The sequence below is a fragment of the Zea mays genome, chromosome 8 (genome assembly GCF_902167145.1).
Source record: "Zea mays cultivar B73 chromosome 8, Zm-B73-REFERENCE-NAM-5.0, whole genome shotgun sequence".
In the NCBI taxonomy this organism is placed as follows: Eukaryota; Viridiplantae; Streptophyta; class Magnoliopsida; order Poales; family Poaceae; genus Zea; species Zea mays.
This window is the reverse complement of record NC_050103.1, coordinates 60,154,491-60,164,606: the sequence shown is the minus strand read 5'-3', so window position 1 is coordinate 60,164,606 and position 10,116 is coordinate 60,154,491.

Sequence of the window (10,116 nt, the reverse complement as noted above, 5' to 3'; positions counted from 1 at the left end):
GATCATATAGCAAAATTAGATGCTAAAATTGCCGAGCATAACTTAGAAAATGAAAAATTTAAATTTGCTAGAAGTATGCTCTATGGTGGGAGACGCCCTGGCATCAAGGATGGCATTGGCTTCCAAAGGGGAGACAATGTCAAACTTAATGCACCTCCTAAAAGATTGTCTAATTTTGTAAAGGGCAAGGCTCCCATGCCTCAGGATAACGAGGGTTACATTTTGTACCCTGTCGGTTATCTCGAGAGCAAGATTAGGAGAATTCATTCTAGAAAGTCTCACTCTGGCCCTAATCATGCATTTATGTATAAGGGTGAGACATCTAGTTCTAGGCAACCAATTCGTGCTAAGTTGCCTAAGAAAATTCCTATTGCATCAAATGATCATGTCATTTCATTTAAAACTTTTGATGCATCTTATGTTTTGACTAACAAATCCGGCAAGGTAGTTGCCAAGTTTGCTGGGGGCAAACACAAGGGCTCCAAGACTTGTGTTTGGGTACCCAAAGTTCTTGTTTCTAATGCCAAAGGACCCAAAACCGTTTGGGTACCTAAAGTCAAGAACTAAAATTGTTTTGTAGGTTTATGCATCCGGGGGCTCAAGTTGGATCATCGACAGCGGATGCACAAACCACATGACAGGGGAGAAGAAAATGTTCTCCTCCTATGAGAAAAACCAAGATCCCCAACGAGCTATCACATTCGGGGATGGAAATCAAGGTTTGGTCAAAGGTCTTGGTAAAATAGCTATATCTCCTGACCATTCTATTTCAAATGTTTTTCTTGTAGATTCTTTAGATTACAATTTGCTTTCTGTATCTCAATTATGCAAAATGGGCTACAACTGTCTCTTTACTGATGTAGGTGTCACTGTCTTTAGAAGAAGTGATGATTCAATAGCATTTAAGGGTGTGTTAGAGGGTCAGCTATACTTAGTAGATTTTGATAGAGCTGAACTCGACACATGCTTAATTGCTAAGACTAACATGGGCTGGCTCTGGCATCGCCGACTAGCACATGTTGGGATGAAGAATCTTCACAAGCTTCTAAAGGGAGAACACATTTTAGGACTAACAAATGTTCATTTTGAGAAAGACAGGGTTTGTAGCGCATGCCAAGCAGGAAATCAAGTTGGAGCCCATCATCCACACAAGAACATCATGACGACCGACAGGCCGCTTGAGCTACTCCACATGGATCTATTCGGCCCGATTGCTTACATAAGCATCGGCGGGAGTAAGTATTGTCTTGTAATAGTGGATGATTATTCTCACTTCACTTGGGTGCTCTTTTTGCAGGAAAAATCTCAAACCCAAGAGACCTTAAAGGGATTCTTGAGACGGGCTCAAAATGAGTTCGGCTTAAGGATCAAGAAAATAAGAAGCGACAACGGAACGGAGTTCAAGAACTCTCAAATCGAAGGCTTCCTTGAGGAGGAGGGCATCAAGCATGAGTTCTCTTCTCCCTACACGCCACAACAAAATGGTGTAGTGGAGAGGAAGAATCGAACTCTATTGGACATGGCAAGGACCATGCTTGATGAGTACAAGACTTCGGATCGGTTTTGGGCGGAGGCGATCAACACCGCTTGCTACGCCATCAACCGGTTGTATCTACACCGAATCCTCAAGAAGACATCATACGAACTCCTAACCGGTAAAAAGCCCAATATTTCATATTTTAGAGTCTTTGGTAGCAAATGCTTTATTCTCGTTAAAAGAGGTAGAAAATCTAAATTTGCTCCTAAGACTGTAGAAGGCTTTTTACTAGGATATGATTCAAACACAAGGGCATATAGAGTCTTTAATAAGTCCACTGGACAAGTTGAAGTTTCTTGTGACGTTGTGTTTGATGAGACTAACGGCTCTCAAGTAGAGCAAGTTGATCTTGATGAGATAGGTATTGAAGAGGCTCCGTGCATCGCGCTAAGGAACATGTCCATTGGGGATGTGTGTCCTAAGGAATCCGAAGAGCCTCCAAATGCACAAGATCAACCGTCCTCCTCCACGCAAGCATCTCCACCAACACAAAATGAGGATGAAGCTCAAATTGATGAAATGGAAGATCAAGCAAATAAGCCACCTCAAGATGACGACATTGATCAAGGGGGAGATGCAAATGAGGAAGACAAGGAGGATGAGGAACAAAGACCGCCACACCCAAGAGTCCACCAAGCAATTCAACGAGATCACCCCGTCGACACCATCCTCAGCGACATTCATAAGGGGGTAACCACTAGATCTCGTGTTGCACATTTTTGTGAACATTACTCGTTTGTTTCCTCTATTGAACCACACAGGGTAGAGGAAGCACTACAAGATTCGGATTGGGTGGTGGCAATGCAAGAGGAGCTCAACAACTTCACTAGGAATGAGGTATGTCATTTAGTTCCACGTCCTAATCAAAATGTTGTAGGAACCAAATGGGTCTTCCGCAACAAGCAAGATGAGCATGGTGTGGTGACAAGGAACAAAGCTCGACTTGTGGCCAAGGGATACTCCCAAGTCAAAGGTTTGGATTTCGGTGAAACCTATGCACCCGTAGCTAGGCTTGAGTCAATTCGCATATTATTGGCCTATGCTACTTACCATGGCTTTAAGCTTTATCAAATGGACGTGAAAAGTGCCTTCCTCAATGGACCGATCAAGGAAGAGGTCTATGTTGAGCAACCTCCCGGCTTTGAAGATAGTAAGTATCCTAACCATGTCTATAAACTCTCTAAGGCGCTTTATGGGCTCAAGCAAGCCCCGAGAGCATGGTATGAATGCCTTAGAGATTTCCTTATTGCTAATGGCTTCAAAGTTGGAAAGGCCGATCCTACACTCTTTACTAAAACTCTTGAAAATGACTTGTTTGTATGCCAAATTTATGTTGATTATATTATATTTGGGTCTACTAACGAGTCTACATGTGAAGAGTTTAGTAGGATCATGACACAAAAATTCGAGATGTCTATGATGGGGGAGTTGAAGTATTTTCTAGGATTTCAAGTGAAGCAACTCCAAGAGGGCACCTTCCTAAGCCAAACCAAGTACACTCAAGATATTCTAAGCAAGTTTGGAATGAAGGATGCCAAACCCATCAAGACACCCATGGGAACCAATGGGCATCTCGACCTCGACACGGGAGGTAAGTCCGTGGATCAAAAGGTATACCGGTCGATGATAGGTTCATTACTCTATTTATGTGCATCTCGACCGGACATTATGCTTTCCGTTTGCATGTGTGCAAGATTCCAATCCGACCCTAAGGAATCCCACCTTACGGCCGTAAAACGAATCTTGAGATATTTGGCTTATACTCCTAAGTTTGGGCTTTGGTACCCTCGGGGATCCACATTTGATTTGATTGGTTATTCGGATGCCGATTGGGCGGGGTGCAAAATCAATAGGAAGAGCACATCGGGGACTTGCCAGTTCTTGGGAAGATCCTTGGTGTCTTGGGCTTCAAAGAAGCAAAATTCCGTCGCTCTTTCCACCGCCGAAGCCGAGTATATTGCCGCAGGCCATTGTTGCGCGCAATTGCTTTGGATGAGGCAAACCCTGCGGGACTACGGTTACAAATTAACCAAAGTCCCTTTGCTATGTGATAATGAGAGTGCAATCAAGATGGCGGATAATCCCGTCGAGCATAGCCGCACTAAACACATAGCCATTCGGTATCATTTTCTTAGGGATCACCAACAAAAGGGAGATATCGAGATTTCTTACATTAACACTAAAGATCAATTAGCCGATATCTTTACCAAGCCTCTTGATGAACAAACTTTTACCAAACTTAGGCATGAGCTCAATATTCTTGATTCACGCAATTTCTTTTGCTAGATTGCACACATAGCTCATTTATATACCATTAATCATATCTCTTTTATATGCTATGACTAATGTGTTTTCAAGTCTATCTCAAACCAAGTGATAGGTATATTGAAAGGGAATTGGAGTCTTCGGCAAAGACAAAGGCTTCCACTCCGTAACTCATGCTTCGCCGTCACTCCAAGCCACTCTCCATCTTTGGGGGAGAGAGCAAAAGGACTTCGTCTTTGGTATAATCTTAACTCATTTATTTATGACCAAAGGGGAAGATAGCACCACAAGGGCTCTAATGATTCGGTTTTTGGCGATTCATGCCAAAGGGGGAGAAAGTAAGAGCCCAAAGCAAAAGGACCGCACCACCACCAATTTCAAAAACTTCGTGTTTCCAAGAATATTATCAATTGGTATCCTATTGTGTTCAAAAGGGGGAGAAAGTAGTATTTCAAAATTAATATATCAAAACCCTCTTGAACACTAAGAGGAGGATCTTATTTAGGGGGAGTTTTGTTTAGTCAAAGGAAAAGCATTTGAAACAGGGGGAGAAAACTTAAAATCTTGAAAATGCTTCTCAAAATCTTATCCATTTGCCTTTGACTATTTGCAAAAGAACTTTGAAAAGGATTTACAAAATAGTTTGCAAAATCAAAACATGTGGTGCAAGCGTGGTCCAAAATGTTATAAGTAAGAAACAATCCATGCATATCTTGTAAGTAGTTATATTGGCTCAATTCCAAGCAACCTTTGCACTTACATTATGCAAACTAGTTCAATTATGCACTTCTATTTTTGCTAAGGTTTGTGTTGGCATCAATCACCAAAAAGGGGGAGATTGAAAGGGAATTAGGCTTACACCTAGTCCCTAATTAATTTTGGTGGTTGAATTGCCCAACACAAATAATTGGACTAACTAGTTTGCCCAAGTGTTTAGATTATACAGGTGTAAAAGGTTCACACTCAGCCAATAAAAAGACCAAAAGTTGGGTTCACCAAAAGAGCAAAGGGTCAACCGAAGGCACCTCTGGTCTGGCGCACCGGACTGTCCGGTGTGCCACCGGACATGTCCGGTGCACCAGAGGACTCCAACTCAAACTCGCCACCTTCGGGAATTTCTAGAGGCACTCGCGCTATAATTCACCGGACTGTCCGGTGCACACCGGATAGTGTCCGGTGCTCCAAGGAAGCGCGGCCTTCGGAACTCGCCAGCCTCGGGAACGCACCGCAGCCGCTCCGCTATAATTCACCGGACATGTCCGGTGTGCACCGGACTGTCCGGTGAACCAGCAGGGCAACGGCTAGTCGGCGCCAACGGCTACCTGCGTCGCATTAATTGCGCGCTCTGCGCACGCAGAAGTCAGGCGCGCCCATACTGGCGCACCGGACAAGGAACAGTAGATGTCCGGTGTGCACCGGACATCCCGGCGGGCCCAGAAGTCAGAAGCTCCAACGGTCAGAATCCAACGACAGTGATGACGTGGCAGGGGCACCGGACATGTCCGGTGTGCACCGGACTGTCCGGTGCGCCATCGAACAGACAGCTTCCCAACGGCCACTTTTGGTGGTTGGGGCTATAAATACCCCAACCACCCCACCATTCATTGCATCCAAGTTTTCCACTTCCCAACTACTAAAAGAGCTAGGCATTCAATTCTAGACACATACAAAGAGATCAAATCCTCTCCAAATTCCATACAACGCCATAGTGACTAGAGAGAGTGATTTGCTTGTGTTCTTTCGAGCTCTTGCGCTTGGATTGCTTTCTTCTTTCTTGATTCTTTCATTGCGATCAAGCTCACTTGTAATTGAGGCAAGAGACACCAAACTTGTGGTGGTCCTTGTGGGAACTTTGTGTTCCAAGTGATTGAGAAGAGAAAGCTCACTCGGTCCGTGAGATCGTTTGAGAGAGGGAAGGGTTGAAAGAGACCCGACCTTTGTGGCCTCCTCAACGGGGAGTAGGTTTGCAAGAACCGAACCTCGGTAAAACAAATCCGCGTGTCACTCACTTCATTTGCTTGTGATTTGTTTTGCGCCCTCTCTCGCGGACTCGATTTTATTTCTAACGCTAACCCGGCTTGTAGTTGTGTTTATATTTGTAAATTTCAGTTTCGCCCTATTCACCCCCCTCTAGGCGACTATCATTTCTACATTAGTTACATAAAGATAGGTAGCCATAAAAGTAAAGCATTCATGCTGAGAGCTGACACATCGACACCACGAAGACACAAATGATAAAAAAATAAACAAATTAAAGAAAGGCACAAACCTAAGAACACGGTGGTGTTGGTGGGTGTCGCCGGTTGGGTGGTGCTGGGCAGCTGCGACCGCGGCGCGGCGCTGGCTGATGGCGGCCTTCTCGGCGGCCGCGGTGGCGGCGGCCTCGTCGCGGCGCTGCACCTTGACACGGCGCAGGCGCTTCCGGTTGCCCCACTGTAACACCAGGTCGCGCTCGGCAGCGGTGCCGCCGCCGCCGCGCGAGGAGCCCCGCGTGTGGTAGTGGTTTCTCGCCTCCTTCATTTCGCGACGAGCTGAAATTACATGTAGATGAACTGAGGAAAGGATAAAATGCTGGCAAAGTTTAGCTCATAACATATTAGGTCATCCAAAAAAATCTCAAGATCGAAGGAGACATCATCTGCTTTAATTCTCTACATAGATTGATGCAAAGCCACCCTAAGGAGGAGAAACTTAAAGGTAGAAGACCGATTGCAAGGGGACGAGCCATCGCCGAATTTCAGTTTGATTTTACCCCCAAAATTTTTTAAAAAAACAGATAGTGAGGCAACCATGTAATTTGTATTGGAGAGCAGCTGGCAATATTTAGAGAAATAAATACATAATATGTTGGACATAGCTAGTTAAATGGTCAGGATGACATTTCACTATTAAAATCAACAACCAGTGCCATCTTTTACATAGATCAAACAACCACGTCAGTTTGTTTAAGCAAACTGTTAACTACTATGAATCTACCTATGAGGTTCCCAACTATGTAGTTTTGTGAATCGGGTACATGCTCGTTGGACGAACCATCGTGCTAACGTTGATGCCGGAGGAATTCACCAGAGCTTAGCTGACATAAGAGATAAAGTACAATCTCAGTCAAGCACGCGAGTCAACTCATCAGAGAACATTTTGCTGCCAGTGAGGCCATCTTGAGAAGCGACTGGCACACTGAGGCTACTGGCACCTCCGGTACGACGCTGCTAGTAAAACTTATTTCACCCTCCTATAGGAAAGGGAAGAGATAACATTCTTTCGTATAAGCAGACATAGAGCCAACATTCTTTCGCATAAAGTTCTAAACCGATGGCTATGAACTATTCTAAAAATTGGCTTGCTAATTTGCATATGGATATATACTTCATTATGATGTGAAAACAATTTGCAAGTATGTGTGATATGTTGTTTTACTAAACGACTTGACCAATCTATATTTTCGGTAAAAACGACTAAAAATTAGTTATCATAGTTATAATTGATATTAAACGCAAAGAAAATCATACATAGCATCGAGGTAGCAAACTCACGTAAAAAGTATCATGGTTGACCGGAACACGACTCGATTTTAATCTTTCCCCTATTTTTTTATAAAAGTCTATATTATACTTGAGTATAAAATATAAAACGAAAAATATGTGTCATGTTGGCTAGATAGATGTGAGTTTAAAGCAAACAACCATGGTTCAAATGATATTCACATTTACATACTTGCACGGCTGCGCACATGCAAGCTTTGCATGGAGCGAAGGTGTTTACATGCATGGTTGCATGCACCAATTTAGTTGCATACTTGCATGCGTGATACATGTGTGGGTTTAGAGGTTGCATGCGCACACGCCGCGCAGAGGATTGCATGCGCGCAGAGGACGGAGCGGGGGCACGACTGTGGTCTACATTAGCCTCTTAATAGTTAGTAGAGATACTCGACTATCTTTGCCATATCAGTGGTCACTTATTTCAAATTAACTTTATAAACAGTATATAATATAAAACAGTATTTTACACAATTATATATATAATTGACTAAAGACAGCTTTACAATATAGCAAATCAAATGATCAATAATAATAATAATAATTATTATTCTCTCCATTTAAAGCATTAGTTTTAGGTTTTCTTGACGTTGTATGTCTCTATATTTAAATGGTAAAAATACTAAAATTATGCACAAATGAAAAGATAAATTTAGGCAAAAGAGAGTTTCGAACCACATTGTCACGACTTCCATCGTCATCGTGCTTCCCCACATGGCTTCCATCTTTGCCGTGCTCCTCACATTTAAATGTAAAAAGCTAAATATATGCACAAATTAGAATTCGAACCATAGTTGTTAGCTCCAAACTTACGTTCACACCCACTTAGCCAACAAAACATAATATATTCTACTCTATACTTAAGTATAAATTAAAAACATAACAACGTACGAGCACTTTTCTAGTATTATTATTAAGTTAAGGTGGTGATGCTTTCTATCCTCTTCCTTTTTAAAGTGATCAATATAGTCTACTATGTAAAATATTATTTGATTTATTTATGTAACCAGTCTAGTAACTTTCTTTTGTTGTACCTATTTTATAATATCAGACATGGTTTTATGTAGTCCTGAGCATAAAAACTAAGATCCAAATACCAAAAGCAAAAAAAATCAAGATGGTAACCGAAAGAACCAAAAAACGAGTATCAAAGTACTCGATCGGATAATGAATCCAGAAAACCTAAATAATAAGTTCGGGTTCGGTTCTTTCTCTTGGGTACCTAAATTCCTGAATTAGACTAAGGAGGTTGTTGTGCCTCTGTTATGCTGGCCTGCTCGACCTCCAGTTAGTGTGTAATACCCTGAATTTGGGGTATAAAATTTCTTTCTAAGTATCTACCAAATTTAGGTGTTACTCTTGTATCTCTCTCTAGCTTCTCTCAGGGATTAATTATTTATTTTTGCCAAAACATTATGAGTCATGAAATGTTGCATCATGTTGAGCTTAAATATCCTTTGAATTGTTGCACATGTTTGAATTAGTTTGAATATAAAACTTGGTTTGAATTTGAATTGAAAACCCTAGAGAAAATAAAATAGAAAAGCAATTAGAAATTCCTGGAAAAAGATAAAACCATTTTAGCCCAAATCGGCCCAGTCCAGCCCAGCGGGGCCTCGCGCGCGCCCGCGCTGCCTGACAGGTGGGCTTCAGCTATCAGCGGCGGTTTCTCCTCGTGCGCGCCCCTCCCCCCTCTCCAGTTTCCCTCGCCCGTGCGCCCCTTGCCCTCTCTTCCTCGCGGGCCCGCCTCGTCAGCACGCCGAGTTGTTTCCCCCGCGTGCTCGCTCTCTCTCTTGCTGCGCCGTTGGACCCCCCTATCAACTCCGCCTTCCCCGCGCCCCGCCGTGGACTAGCACACGCGCCCTCACGCACGCTCGCCATGATCCCCGTCCACATCGCCCGCCCACGCCCCCAGCTCCCTTTTGAGCACCGCCCACACCCGCACTCGCTCCCCTGTCCCATTTCGCACAGTCTCGCTCTCGCGCGCGCTCCGCCCTCGCCGCTCGGCCTCTCCAGAGACCCGCGCCCGCCGTGTCGGTCACCTAGCCTGCTAGACATCGCGCCAAGCGACCCCGATCTTCACCCCGAGGTGAGACACCGGTACCCATGCTCGAATTCCTCAATTATGCCTTGTCGTTGGCCAATTTCGGCTTCGCCGAAGTTTGGTCATGGCGGTCCACCGCGGCCGCACGGTGACCGACCGAATTAATCCGGTCCAGCGCCCCCTTGTCGGTCCCTGATGTTCCCCTCGCTCTACTGAAGCTAGTCCAGGCCCTAGCGCACCTCAGACCCCCCCTCTCCTCGGCCGCGATTCCTCATCAGAATTGCCCCGACCCGCCCGGAGCCTTTCCTCCGTTGTTCTCCCCTCTCTGACCTCGGTCTCGTGAGTTCGCCGAGTCTTTCTCTTCGTTTATGGCCAGCCCCGGCGACCCTGGAACCACCGTAGCCCGCACTCGCCCCAACTCCGACGACCTCACCGCCGTGAGCAGGAGCGGCGCCGCCCACAGCCATTAGCCCTCCTGGCATTGATCTCCACCGTCCGATTCGGATCGCACGACCCAGATCATGGGATACCGCTTCGCGCACGAGCGCCTTGCGTCCGGACCCACCTGTCGGTCGCTTGTGCCCCTGGCACCGAGCCCGACCGATCAGTCCGCCTCCCCGCCTCGGTCGCTGACCGCCCTGGCCCGCTGGTCAGTGCACGCCTGCGTCCGCGCGCTTGCCCGCGGATCTAATCTCGGTCGTTGATTTTAGATCTAACGGTTGAGCAGACCT